The sequence below is a fragment of the Ambystoma mexicanum genome, chromosome 8 (genome assembly GCF_040938575.1).
Source record: "Ambystoma mexicanum isolate Mex_15411 chromosome 8, UKY_AmexF1_1, whole genome shotgun sequence".
Taxonomy (NCBI): domain Eukaryota; kingdom Metazoa; phylum Chordata; class Amphibia; order Caudata; family Ambystomatidae; genus Ambystoma; species Ambystoma mexicanum.
This window is the reverse complement of record NC_090929.1, coordinates 1,282,759,246-1,282,773,829: the sequence shown is the minus strand read 5'-3', so window position 1 is coordinate 1,282,773,829 and position 14,584 is coordinate 1,282,759,246.

Sequence of the window (14,584 nt, the reverse complement as noted above, 5' to 3'; positions counted from 1 at the left end):
TGGAGTTGAATGATGCCAGAGAAATGAATAAATTGTCTTTGGAAAATGCTTCTCACCAAGAGTCTTCTAGGTCTTGCAGCCCTAAGTGACCCCGTATACCTAAAGAAATTGTTGGTATGTATGAGGCTAAGCTTGATATTTTGGATTGGTTGGCAATGTTTGAATATATCCATAGAATTCCAGACTTTGCTAATTCTAAGGAGATAGATCAAAAGAAGTTAGCTAAGGCTGCTGACTTGTGGGTTGCCAGCAGGCTACTCACAAGGATTCTGGGGCAACTCAGTAAAAGGATGAGGGGAAGAAGCCAAAGAAAGATAACAGGGAGAATTCTAATACCTCCAATCCAAAAGAGGGCATAGACACAGAGGTTTTTCTATATGGGGTGAGCATTCTATTGACATGGCTTCCTGGCTTAGTGGGAATAATTGTGAGGATACCTGATGTGTTTTTGTTTAGACTGCAAATACCTATGGATGAAGAGGGTGAACAGGTTATCCCTATACAATTGGAAGCAGCAATAATATGAAGGGAAATGGCAATGCTTGAAGGAATAGATGATTAGGGTAGACCATGGAGAACAGTAGTAGCTCTCGATGAAGGGTACAGATTGACTGGCATAACTGATGACATATTTAGGGAAGACCGAGCAGACAATGAGCATCACATACTGTATAAGAATAGAGAAAAGGGAAGTCCCACAGAAAATTGCAATAATGCGGCAGCGTCCAGCTTTTTTTCAGGAAGACTTGGGGCCTCATTACAAGTGTGCCGGTCTGGAAACAATGGGCCGGTAAGCCTACCGGCACTGTAGGTACCAGACCGGCACACTATGAGTCTGCCTGCCGGAGTTGCTGTGCCCGGCAGGTCTGACCCTGCCAGTCACAGTGGCCCGGTAGGCAGTCTTTCATGGAAGCACTAGCACCGTTATTAACGGTGCCAGTGCTTCCATGTTCCCCACTCCCATAGAGTCCTATCGGACTCTATGGGAATGGGGAACACATTTTACTGGCGCCTGACTTCCTGGACCACTGGAGTTGTAATGCCCCGGTGTTTCTAGCAAGGCTGCCGCTGGTAAAATATACAAGTCAGGCGGCAAGCTGCCGGTTTTTCCAGCACGGTTACCACCAAATTGGTATTGAGGCCCTTGGAGAAGATGCCAAGTGTCCGTTGGACCACAGGCCCTTATGACCTTGGTTTATTAAAGGGAATACGGGAAGTCAAAATAAAGCAGAAGCCAGGAGCAATTTTATCTCGAGCAAGGCAGTACCCTATGTCTCAAGAGGCTGATGAAGGTATATTTCAGCACTGATGAAACAAGGTATTCTGTTGCCATCAGAATCGTCGTGTAATACCGCAGTGTATCCTATCAAAAAATCTAAAAGGGGCTTATGAGACCGCTTAACCAGATTGTAGAGGCAGAGTTTCCTCTGGTTCTTAATCCGGTGATGATACTGTGTAGTATCCCAGTGGAAGCTTGATATTTCACGGTGATCAATTTGAAAAATGCATTTTTCTCGATCCTGTTGCCCAAAGACTTGGCTTCCTTTACATTTAAAAAAACTCGACTGAAACATACTTGTTTGCCCTGTGTACTGTGAGTCCCCATCGATCTTTAACAGAGTCCTACAGATGGATTTAGGCAATATTGATCTGAGGAGTGCGGTGATACATTTTAATTTGTAGTACCAAGTAAGATGAGTGCAGACAAGATTCTATTCAGTTGATGACTATTCTAGCAGACAAGGGATAGAAGGTGGACAAAGAGAAACTGCAATATTGTCAAGAAGGGGTACTATACATAGGGCAGTTGATTTAACATGAAGGAAAGAAGGTGACACCTGAAAGAGCTGAGGCAATTATGAAAACCGCAAAGCCAAATAAGTGAAACAGATGGAACAGTTTTTGGGGCTATGCAATATGTTAGAGCCTGGGTGTTTCATTACAGTACATACACGAGACCTCTTTTGCAGTGCTAAAGAAAGCACAAGTGGACAAAGTAAAAATTGAATGGATGGAGGAAATGCAGGAAGGGTTTGAGGAGCTGAAAAAAGCAATTTGCACAGCCCCTGTTTTAGGAATTCCAAATTATGTGGAGGAATTGTATTTGTTATCGCACACAAATGGGACAGCCATGACAGCAGTGCTTAAATAGAGGACTACATAGGGGTACACGCCTCTAGCGTATTACAGTGGGATTTTAGACCAAGTTATGAGAGGACTTTTCCTTACGAACAGTCATTGGAAGCTGCCACATTCACAATTGAGAAGTCTATAAGTATTGTAATTGGCTGCTCTATGACTCTCTTTGTGGAGCATCCTCTGTTTGCCATTTTAGAGAAACCCACGGCACATTGACATACCAGAGAGCTTCCGTTTATGAGGTAATGATTTCAAACCCAACAATTAAAATTGTAGGATATAAAATAGTGAATCCTGCCCCACATTTGTAGCTGAGCCAATAGCATAAGGCTATCATGTGCATGACTGTGCTAATTATGTTGAATTTTATGATGTGTGAAAGAAAATGCTTTTGAAGGGGGGAAATTCTATTTATTGATGGTTCTTCAAAAAATGATCAGACTAGTGGGGAAAGACATTCAGGCGCAGTGGTAGTGAGACACAGATTAAATAGATAACTTGAAGTTGTAGCAAGTACAAGGCTACTGTCTCACTTTTCAGCGCAAGCAGCAGAACTAGTGGTGCTTATTGTCGCACTCAAGAAACATGATTAGCAGGAAGCGACGGTGTACAGTGACTCCGCCTATGTGACGTCAACTGTACACGCAGGGCTAGCATGTTGGAATAGGCGGGGCTACATCCGAGCAGACAGCACTCCAGTGCAGCACACATCCTTATTAGACAGGCTTCTTAAGGCACTACAACTCCCACTAGCCAAAACGGTCATTAAATGTGCAGCTCATACTAAGCACACAGATTTTTTTTTGTTGTTGTGGGAACAAAGCCGCAGATGTAGGAGCCAAAAGGGTTGCATATTCTGTTGATATTTCAAGTTTTGATACTGAGAGTATTAAAGAAAAAGTAGTTATACCCATGCAAGTGCAAAAAGGGTTTAACACATTATCGATAACCCAACTAATGGAGATTCAAGGGAGTGCACCGCAGGAAGAGCAGGAATTATGGAAGCGGAGGGGGTGTCCTTTATCCCCCATAGAAGCATTATGGAGAAAGGATAGCACTGGAAAGCTGGTGATGCCAGTAGCTTTATTGAAGGTTGCGCTTGTGCAACTGCATTACCCAGAGCATGTAACTAGTGAGAGTCTTTCTGCTACTGATGCAGAAGACTGGTTCATTCTGAATGTGTTACAGCATGTTGCACTATTTATAGTGAACTGCATCGTGTGTCAAAGGTTTACTGCTGGGTATACACTGAGAACAATCAGAGCAGTAATACCTTGACCGAATGGTCCATTTCCACATTTACATATTGACTAAGTCAATATGCTGCATGTACGGGCAGTGTTCATGACGTAGGAATTTTGTAAAGTGTATAGTATGATGGTATTGTGTTGTAGTATTTTGTTTCTAATGTTCTTTTTCCTTTCGCTAGCAGAGTGTCACGGTGGTCCTAGCCAGTGAGGGATATTTCTGTATTGGGGTGGTACTTGCATCAGGGACTGTTTCTGTATCCCTACAGCCCCCACTAGCACTTGATACCTGATGTCTGCACTTACCCTTGCACTTGCCACCAGCTGGCAGCACTTTTATGTATTGTCTTTATTTAGTCTACTGTTATCCCATGTACTGCACTGCCCCCTCCCCTTTCCCCTTGCACTTTTCCCCTTCCCCCCTTGCCTGCACTTGCATGATCTCAATGTCACCTGGCCTAGTAGGATCGCTTTCTTTCCTCTGTTTCCCCTCTCTTGCCTCGTAGCGCTTCAAAACAATTGTATATAGGCATGTTATAAATGCTATATCATATTATATGTAATGGATATAGGTGTCTATTAGTGGTGGTGTGTCCCTTCTCCAGGTGGATCGAGGCAGGTCTGTGTACACACCCTGATGCCATGTGCACAGCAAGGTTTTTAGTGCGTTAAGTCTTCCCGAGATGGGGTGTGTGAGATCCGATAATGGGCCACATTTTGTTAATGAGGCGTTTGAACAAATAGGGCTTCTATTGAACATTAAGCACATGTTTTCTTCTGCTTATCACCCGAAAGCAAACGGGATATGTGAGAGACTCAACGACCTCCTTAAAGAAAGGATTGCTAAGATCAAATTGACATTGAGGAAGGGGTTGCTATACTGCCTACTCCTAGCGTTATATGCCCTTAGGAATTAGCCTGGTTCAGACCATCAACTCATCGAGCTAGTGACAGGGTGGCGAATGAGAACGCGTCTTATACCTCCATCTAGGAGTAGAAGTAATGCCCAGAGTGTAGCCAAAACGTTAGGTGATGAATTGAATTAGTATTTGACATGTATGACATCTAGCATCTCTATCATCTCTATCATTTCAGATCAATTCAAGCGCCAGGGGGGTCGGTCTCAGAACACAGATAAAGACAATTCAACAAACAGTTTAAGTAAACTTCTGCACCAAAGTTGTATGTTGGTGATTTAGTCCTCGTAAAATAAAAAACTTTATGCGAAAGTGGCATGAGCCATGTTTTAACTGTCTCTTTTGTGTTGAAAATATAAGGCAAGGCAGGCAAGCTTGGCTTCACTTAGGAGATGTCAACGTCTATAAAGGTGAAACCCACTCTGCCACCATTGCGATCCAGAAACATGACAAGAAGAAGAATTTCAACGTGTGCAGACTCGATCGATGATGAAGAAGAAGGATGATAAAGCAACAACCAGTGAATGATGCAGCTTTAGTTTGGACTAAAACTCAAGTGATACTCCTTATGGATATTTTAGCAAGAGTACAAAGGCTTGCATCAAGTTTTAGTAGGACATAATTGGACTTTAGAAAAAAACATTAACGTATCACAATTATGCCTAAACGTGATTTTGTGATCAGAAATTGGAAATAAGAGCAATATGCAGATTCAGTTCTTACTGAATACCTGTTCAGTTAACCATATGGTGCTCACTGATGGTGATGTGCATTGACTTGCGCTTGCTGTTTTTGTATTTATCCTTCAAGCTTATCCTGCTCTTGTCAAAAGAGATGTTGATATTCACACTTTTTTACAGGATCCTAAAAATGGCCCTGTGATCAGAAGGCTTCTCATAGCAATAATAGAACAAATATTACAATTGCAAGTGTAAAGCAATTTAATGATCATAGTGAAAATTAGATATGTGGAACCTGGCATGATTCTAGGGAATTAATAAGTGCGGCCAGCACCAGGATGGCGCGCAAAGTGGATGTCAATGTTTTTGTGCATAGTATACCCCTGTACAATTACTCATTTTGTCTTTCTGTTTCTCCTGTTTCACACTCTCTGTCATGTTGGTACTTGTGCTGAGGGAGAGATCCCTATGACTCTACCTACTGTGAGAATTACCTTTCATTTGATTCATGGTCACTACACAAACTATGCATATGGGAGATATAAGAGAAATGCAAAGGAAGATAGTGATGGGATTAATACCTATCTAGACAATGCAGCACACTTGGGTAATAACATGTGGTATCAGCCATGAGAAATGTGGGAGAGAGAATATCAAAGGAGAGTTACTCTCATACCCTATGCCATGAATACAGTGTGAAATTTCATTTCAAGAGAAGTCCCAGAAAATGATGCCAGATGCCTAGTTCATCTTGCAGCATGTATGACCAGAGGACAATTTCAAGGAAGTTGGGCTACTCTGCGATGGAAATCGAAATGGTCATTTCCATTCCAGGATGATTATATCAAGACTTCACAGATGAAGAAGGAACCCGGATGGGAGAGTAAGAGGCTTGTTTATCCTGCAGAAGGACAGAAAGAGGTAGTAATAAAGGACATGAAGAGAATGGAATGCCCTGATATAACAGAAATTGCTGTATCACCTGGATGTTGGGAACAAACTCAAGTCTCAGTCTTTGGACGAGTGAAGTCCAAGAAAAGATGGAAGAAGGATTGATGTCCTGTGCAGCTCACCTACTGAAGTTAGAATATTTGCAAGAGGTGCAGAGAGTAAACAATGGATGTTTGAAGACATGGGCCAAGTATTCCAAACTACTGACATGGGTCGAAGATGAATCGGGTCCAATGGTTATGGTTCCATTGGCAAATGCGACACTGTGCTTTTGAAGAGAAGGATGACATTGTGTTGGAGATACCATGGCTGCAAAACTACAGTTGACGTTCCCAGAATGGGAGCAGAGACAGCCGTCCTGATGGATCTATATTGGGTTTGGGGGCCTGGGGAATACATGAAGTTGCCCAAAAATTGGGGTGGGATATGCTCCTTGGTGCTCATCCATGTTCCAGCGTTAGTGATTCCTCAGAGTGAACTAAACATTGGAAAATTTCCAAAAGTGGGTGCCTATTTGAGAAGGAAAAGATCTCTTGGATTTCTCAATCAAACCAAGAGAGAGAATTAATTCTCAGCCAAATCGATAGATGCTTATGAGACCATTCCATATAAGAACACAGGTTGTTCAGCAAAACTGCTTCAATATTCATGACTATCTTCATGCCTGCGATCCAGACGATGGCCAATGCCAAATGGTTGCAGATTACAAGATGGGAGCTTCTGCAGACAATCAGCACCGCCATAAAGGGATTCAATGATATCAAGGAAGAATTGAGAGCCATACGATTGATGAATATGCAGAACAGATATGTCCTTGAGATGATTACAGTGATGGAAGGAGGAGTTTGCACCAAAATTGGGCCATCATGTTGCATGTGCATACCTTCTCATGATGGCAACAATGGGACCTTGACAGAGGCCATAATGTTGTTGACGAACCTGCGCAACCAGATGGAAGATGAGACAGAGGACATTGCAGATGACAGTTGGTTTGCATCCATATTCTCATGGATTCCACAGTGGATGGCGTACATCTTTAAGATTCTTGGAGCAGTATTGGTAATGGTGATGTTTGGATTCTGTGTAATGAGGATAATAATTACACAGTGTAAGAAGACAGCCAAAAAAGTAGTAGGAATGAAGATCATGATCGATGTCGAATCAGGGTTTAGACCCAAGAAGTTGACAGATGAAGATGTCAGAAAATATATAGAGGCCAGCATCGTAGCACCTGAGGGAATGAAGTTCCTGGATCCGAAAAATCACAAGAAGCACGTAAGACGATGGGTGTATTGTAATCGGAATGGACAGTGCAGCTCATTGACCTGGAGTGTGGATGACCATGTTAAATCAACTGACACCCTGAGGGGGGTGATGAAGATCTGGACTCCGAAGAAGCATTACTTCAAGAGAATGTATCAACATGTGGAAGCCGGTGAAGGTGTGGTTGATGACTCAACCAGAGGGGGAATGTAGAGTAGCAGTTACTTGCCCCTGCAGGAAACCCTGCACTTCCCTACCATCAATAGGTTGAAAGCCTAAGATCTTGTCATGCTTAAAACCTACAGTTTTGCCAATTCCGCAGCGTATATTCGAAAGAAGGTACCCTTTGAGAAAATTCTATCAAATGTATCCCCAAAGAGATGACCATCTGAGGGAGGAACTTCTGAAGGAATATGAAAATGAGAGAAAGAGGAATTGGTGATGTTCCGAAAGACAAACGTGACGCCCTGAGAATACTGGCTGAAGAAAACATATGGACCTTATAGAAACTGATGACAAAGTTGAGAATCGAGTAAACTTTCATATGCAAAAAGAAGATTGCATGTGTGAAGAGCACTGCAGAAAATGCAAGCCTTTCAATAAATGTACAGATGCTGCAATGTGAGTAGACTAAGTAATCTTAGGAGCCGGCTGTAGGTAGTGAATATACTGCAGGCAAAGTCGCCATTATATAGAAGCAGGACATCAGTGTCATGAATTTAGTAAGCTCAGACCCATGGAGAGAAGAGCCGAAAAGCTAGCATGAATTAGCTGAGATCATGGAAAATCTGGAAGGGCTCTCTGGCCTGGTGTTAAAGCTGAAACAGCCACGGCCAGTTATCTATTCTCTAAAACGGTGAACGTGAGATGATGAATCATTCCTTGTGAAGGCGCAAAGAAAGAACGCCATGTGTGCCAAGTTGTATTCGTTTAAGATATTTTAATGCTGCAAAATGGACAAAATTGTGGTCTCCTGTCACGTGAGCCAAGGATGGAAATAGAATTGAGCTTTGATTTCCAGAATAATGATAGTGCATGCTCGCACTGCCTTATATTCCCAGAGACAAGGATACTTTGCAAGGCCAAGTTCAAAAATAATCTGCATGGCTGGAGGCATGGGTGATGAGAGATGATGGACGAAGTGGGTGGGGAGGTAAAGTCCAGGCCATCTCCTAGCACCTGGGGTTGATCTTACGTGCTGCTAAGTGAGCCAAATGTTCCAGAAGGACACGAGCAGGCCAACTGATTGTAGAGGGGCACATAACAAAGGGCCTTATAGTTTGAGAGCCAATGATATACCGTGTACTTAATAGTGTTGAAGATGACTTGCTTTAGAGGTGGGCATAAATTGTCCATCTGACAGTAGATATCCAATCACAACCCAGCCCGTTATCGAAAGTATCCTTAGATGTTCCCCTTCAACGAATCATAACCCCCATAGGTTTTTCTTATTTGCCACGCAGTATGATGTCACATATGATGAATCTTTCTTATATAAATGTGTTTTTTATGAGATTTGCTGAAAGACTCGAGTGAACGTCCGTTGATGTCCATTGTAATTACCTGTTTTAGATAATTGTTAACAAAACAGCAAACTTTGCCATCTTCCTGAATCGTTTTGATTATTTGGTATCAGAATTATTTTGCAACCCATCCATTGCATGCACGCTACCCAAAGGCCCCTAAGCTCAAGATCCTGTTTAATGGAGTCGATAATGGTTTAGTCTCCACTATAATATGTGGATACTTGAACAGGAGGTGTGTGGACTGGCCGGTCGGTAAAGACATCTCCAGATCAGAAAAGTTAAGTAGGAATAGGGGCCAGGCTTGGGGGGATCTCATGGCGGAATGGGAGTTAGTGATATTGAATGGTAATGTCAGGGGAGACGAAGTTCCATACCACACTTGAACGAGAGCCTCGTAAATTAACATACTAGATTATGTTTACGTCTCAGAAGATATTTATCCCAAGATCGTGTCAGTGTCTATGTTGGAAACCATGATGAGTGAACATCTACCGCTGACAATTGCTTGGAAAATACTCTCCAGAAATCATGTGTCAAGGGCTTATGCTTTTGATTTACATGTAAATATGGGAGAAAATAAAATAAGCTGGAACAAGCACAAAATGCTGCTCTTTAACAGAATCCTAGCCTCCGGGAACCTAATTCCTATTTTGCACAAGGACTGAAGGTAAAGGATATTAGAGATATTTGGGAACTAATTTATGTCCGCTTGCCAAAAGGAAATCAAGCAAAAGTAATAGATGGTCATAAATTTGATTGGGTCGACCAGCTCAAAAAGAGAGACTTACGGCCTGCCGTTAGAGAGAACCCACATGAGGATCAGATGGCCAGAAAGTGACTGAGGATGATCTATAAGGCCGGGTTACAACATTATCAACACCAGTTGAACCTGAGGGATGCCAGCAAGATGCTGGAGGCTATGGCTAGTAAAGATTCAAATACTTTCTGGAATCTAATCAAAGATAATGAGAAGGCCCAAACAGGGGCCCAATTAAATCCATTATCGGAAGAGTCTTGGAAGAGCTGCTTTGGTGAGATCTACACGTTAGAGGGGGATATTGAACTGGAATGGCTTGAGGACATGAGAAAAATGACACGGTGGGTGCTATCCTGGGACCTCGACGATCTTCTCCAAATGATCTCACGGAGTAAAAACTCAAAGGCCCTGGGGCCAGATGGCAAGGCAATGTGTGTCTTCAAAAATAACCCCGAAATTTGGGCAGGTGTACTTGACACTATGTTTAGAACCCTACATAGGGAAAAAGATGTGTTTGAGTTTTGGTTAACAGCAACTGTTATACCAATATTTGAAATGGGCTCCCATTTGAGTATGGCCAAATATAGGCCAACATCCCAGTTGGACTGCCTCGCTAAGATCTTTGCAGGCTTATTGACTAGAAAGAGACTGGAAGTTTGGACCGCTTTCAAACAGGGTTCACCCGTGGTGCAGGGACCAAAATGAATGGATTTTTGCTAGAACTACTAAAAAAGGGGTGATGACAAAAAATAAACCTCTCTATGTTGCCTTTACAGATTTTTTCATGGCCTTTGTTAGAGTACCAATAAATATCCTGTGGGCAAAACTGTACAAATGGGGTTTTCTTCCTGCCCTACTGGTTATCCTAATTGCATTACACACGGATAACACATTGACCGTGTGTTTCGATAGAGAAGGTAGATTATCTGCTCCAATTAACTCTGAAAGACATTTAAACGAAGGTTGTCTACTTGCACCGTTGTTATTTATTCCTTTTCTGTCCAACTTGGGTGACACCTTCTTGAATACAAATTTCTTTCCACCGAAATTAAACACCATAATGATCAATTATCTATTATATACTGATGCTTTAATCCTAATGGGGTTGCAGGGCCAGTTAAATGTGCTAGAGGCATATACTATGATGAATAATTTATAGATCAACGCCCCCAAGTCAAAAATTCTAATTTTGCAAAAGGGCCTGGCATGGGCAGGAGGAGGCCTTAAGTGGACGGTGGGCAATGAACCTCTTGAAAAGGTGGACCATTTTTTATATCTGGGCTTCTCCATTTTTCCTAATGATGGTAAAGCCTGACAGATTAATGGAAAGAAACAAAAGGTTATAGCAATGATGGCTCAGGCAGTTCAATTAACTAAAAAATATGGGTTTTTTTTGCTCATTCCGGTCCATGAGTTCTATTGTAAGAATGTGGTCCCGGTGATGACTTACAGTGCTGAGATATCATTCTTTGCACTTAGAGGGCAATGGGATAAGCTTGAAGGTACATTTTGGAGGAGAACCTTAAATTTGCCAGGGTATGCCCCAGTGCCAGTTCTAAGATACAAACTGGGTTTGATATTGTTGGAGGCTTCGGTTAAATGGAAAAACTAAGGCTTCCTACAAAAGATCTATTTGGCTGAAGAGGGATCAATGTTGGGGATATTAAAATGTGGTTTAGAATGTAGGTCTCCTGTTGGTCTCCAAGAATGGCATCAACAGTGCCTAGAAATCTTCGAGAACATTGACTGCTCGGTAGGGTTTATCCTAATGTACCCTCTAAAAGTTAAAAACGGATTCTGGGAGGCCGATTGGATTGAAACGATTGCCCAAGTAAGGAAATATCACCTAATCTCAGGTCTATTGCTAGATGCTAGACCCTATAATACGCTCCCATATTATTATCCCGGTTCGTATTGGCGGGGGCAGGATCTGGGTCTTCGACTGAACCTGCTGTAAACAAATGAAATTTTGGGTGCCCGTGCTGGAATTCCTCGAAGTGAAAGGTACAGAAGATTTTGTAAATTGGCAAATGTGTCTGAAACTACTCACCATCTGCTGCTCATTTGCCCTGAACTGACTATGCCGCGTCAGAACCATTTCTCGCACCTCTTGAAGGACCTTGAAGAGACTCGCCCAGGGTGGGTGTGGCAACACATTTTCACTGACAAATCCTTCAAATGGTTTCTGGCTGCAATACACCTAATAAAGGAAGTTTTTATGCTCTGTTAGAATTTGGTCTGGGTCTGCAATCAATGATATTACACGTTTGGAGATCATTAAGACGTTTGTTATAGCAAAGTCTTATGAAAGAAATTTAGTGCCAAAAAAGGAAAAAAATAAAATAAAGTGAGGGATTTTATTTTAAACCTGAGAAGGGGCAGACCAGTTCCTTTCCACCCTTCTGATTTTAGGGTGGTTATTTAGGTTTTTAAATAGACTTGCAATGTAATAGAATGTAATGTAATTAATGTAAGCAATGAATATTTTTATGTTCTTTGAACTTTCCTCAATGTGCCACTTTGAAACTTTCATTCAACACAGTTTGGTTTCTTTATTGGTTCCCCCCTCGACTCACTGACTGTGATGAACTGCTTGGATTTCTTCATATCGGGCGTCAAGGATGTTACGATGATAGGAGGCGTCTCCCTCTGTCCTGCTTCCCAGCATAGGCACGTTCCGGGTACCGTTGACATCTGCTGCAACACACTTGGGCTATTGTTTGCGGACTTACGATTCCTTCCATGGAGGTCTCGCAGGTCTGGATCAGAAAGGGCAAGGTCACTTCTCTCATTGTCAGCCTTTTGGTTCTCGCCGCCTTTTTCTTCCTCTTGAACTGCCATGCCTGGATAGCTGTGTCGTTGTTCAGTTGCCTTCCTCATATTGTGCTCTCGTGCTCCATCTTTTATCCATTTGGGGAAGGAAAAGGGCTGTCATGTGTGTGTCTGACTTTGCCTGACCCTTGTGTTGGATCATGTCAGGTAAACGGCTTTGATGTTTGTCCGTCATCATTCCCAGTGTGTGAAAGTGTTTGCGTTGTGTAAAAGGCGGGGGGTAGAGTTTCTAAGCTACCTCTTTAGCAGGATGGGGAAAATGTATTAGACGAAGGGGGATACCGGGTCTCACCCTTCAGTGTCCCACTTCTACTCGCTGAGGACCCTGAAGTGAGGACGCTGAGGTGATCCTCCCTCACTAGTCCACCCCCGGGAACTGGATCCAAGAGTGATGGCCGTGTCCTGGCCACTTGGATGACAGGTCCCAGGAGACTAGTCAAGGAGACACCTTCAGTTTTCTCACATACACTTCCTCCATGCGATGTAGCCACATTTGTTTCACTGGGGAACTGGGAAAGAAAATCTACATTTCCCTTTTCCTTTTCTATGTTCCACAGTGAAACAATAGGGTTATAGGTCTAGAAACCATTGCATGACCTGAGAATTGGAGTCTTTGTGTTGGCTAATACAAACTAGGGGTAGGTGACCGGTAACAAATATAAATTTTCATCCTGATAGGTAGTATCTAAGATGATGGCCAGGGCCTCTAGTTCCAACACAGAGTCATTCTTTTCATGTGGGAATAGTTTGTGACTAGTGAATAATATTGGGTGTTCCAATCCTTCACAAACCTGAGACAGGACTGCTCATAACCCTTTAAGGGAGGCATCCATCTGCAATTCGAATTATTTAGAAAAGTCAACTACCTTTAGGATTGGATTCTGGCACAAAGTTTGTTTTAAGGTGTTATAACATATTTTGTCCTCTTCATTGAAACAGTGCTAGAGGCGTTGAAAGCACAGTTTTTTCCTTATCTGGCCCATATACAGGAACTTGGCAATACCCTTTTGTTAGGTCAAGGGTATATAGATAGGTGGCTGCTCCAAGTTTATCAACTAGGTCATCGATGTGTGGCATGGGATAGGCATCGAAGTCCTAAATAGTATTAACTTGACGGACGTCTATGCAGAATCTCCAGGAACGGTAAGATTTAGTGACCAACATGATAGGATAGTACCAAGGACTTGAATAAGGCTCAATAATAATGGCTCTCAACATTTTGTTGACTTCCTCAATCACTATCTGTTTACAGGTTTATGGAAGTCTTTAAGGTTTTAAATATACCACTTTACCTTTGGGTGTGCTAATGTGGTGGTAGGTGTATTATAATCTACCTGGTTTTTCCGAGAATGCATCAGGAAACAAGTCCACTACATCTTTTAGGTCTTCTTGTTTGTGGACAGGTAACTCAGGAGGAATTAAATCTGAGTTATCTATTTCTTCGGGAACCAGGTATGCTAATACTTTGGCATGGGTGGATGATGGGTTCTCCCTCCACTCTTTCAAGAGATTTACGTGATACAAATGGACATTCTGTTTTCTGTCTGGTTGGGCTACTTTATAAGTACAGGTTCCCGTTTGTTCTACAATCTCATAAGGTCTGTGCCACTTGGAGACAAGTTTGTTTTCTGAGGTGGGTAAGAGGACCAATACTTTTTGTCCTACAGAAAATGATCTTAAGCTAACTGTTTTATTAAACATGGATTTATATTGGCTCTGGGCCTTTTCCATGTGAGTGCAGATTAAGTCACAAACCAATCTCATAGGTGCTCGCATTCTGGTGTTGGTGTACTAGATGGGGATGAGGGCCTCTTCTCATTCATCCCATTTTTATCAGATCATATCTAGGACATCTTGGGGCTCTCTACCATAGAGTAGTTCAAAAGAAGAGAAACTTGTGGAAGCTTGAGGGGTTTTTCCTATGGCAAACAGTGCTCATGGGATCATTTGGTGCCAGTCTTTCCCGTTCTTATTTACTAGTTTTCATAAGATCAACTTTAGGGTTTATTTAATCTTTCTACCAAACCATCGGTTTGAGGATGGTACATATAAGATCGTAAAGTGGTAATGTGGAGTAGCTCTTTGATTTCGGCCATAAGCTTACTCATACAATTCAAACCCTGGTTGGTTAGTATTTCCTTGGGAAAGTCGACCCTGGAGAAATACGGTAGAAAATGCTTAAGGATCTGCTGTGTGATGTTGTTTCGCATTGGCAATGCCTCGGGTTATCGGGTTGCATAATCTACGATCACAAGGAAATATTTATTGCCCA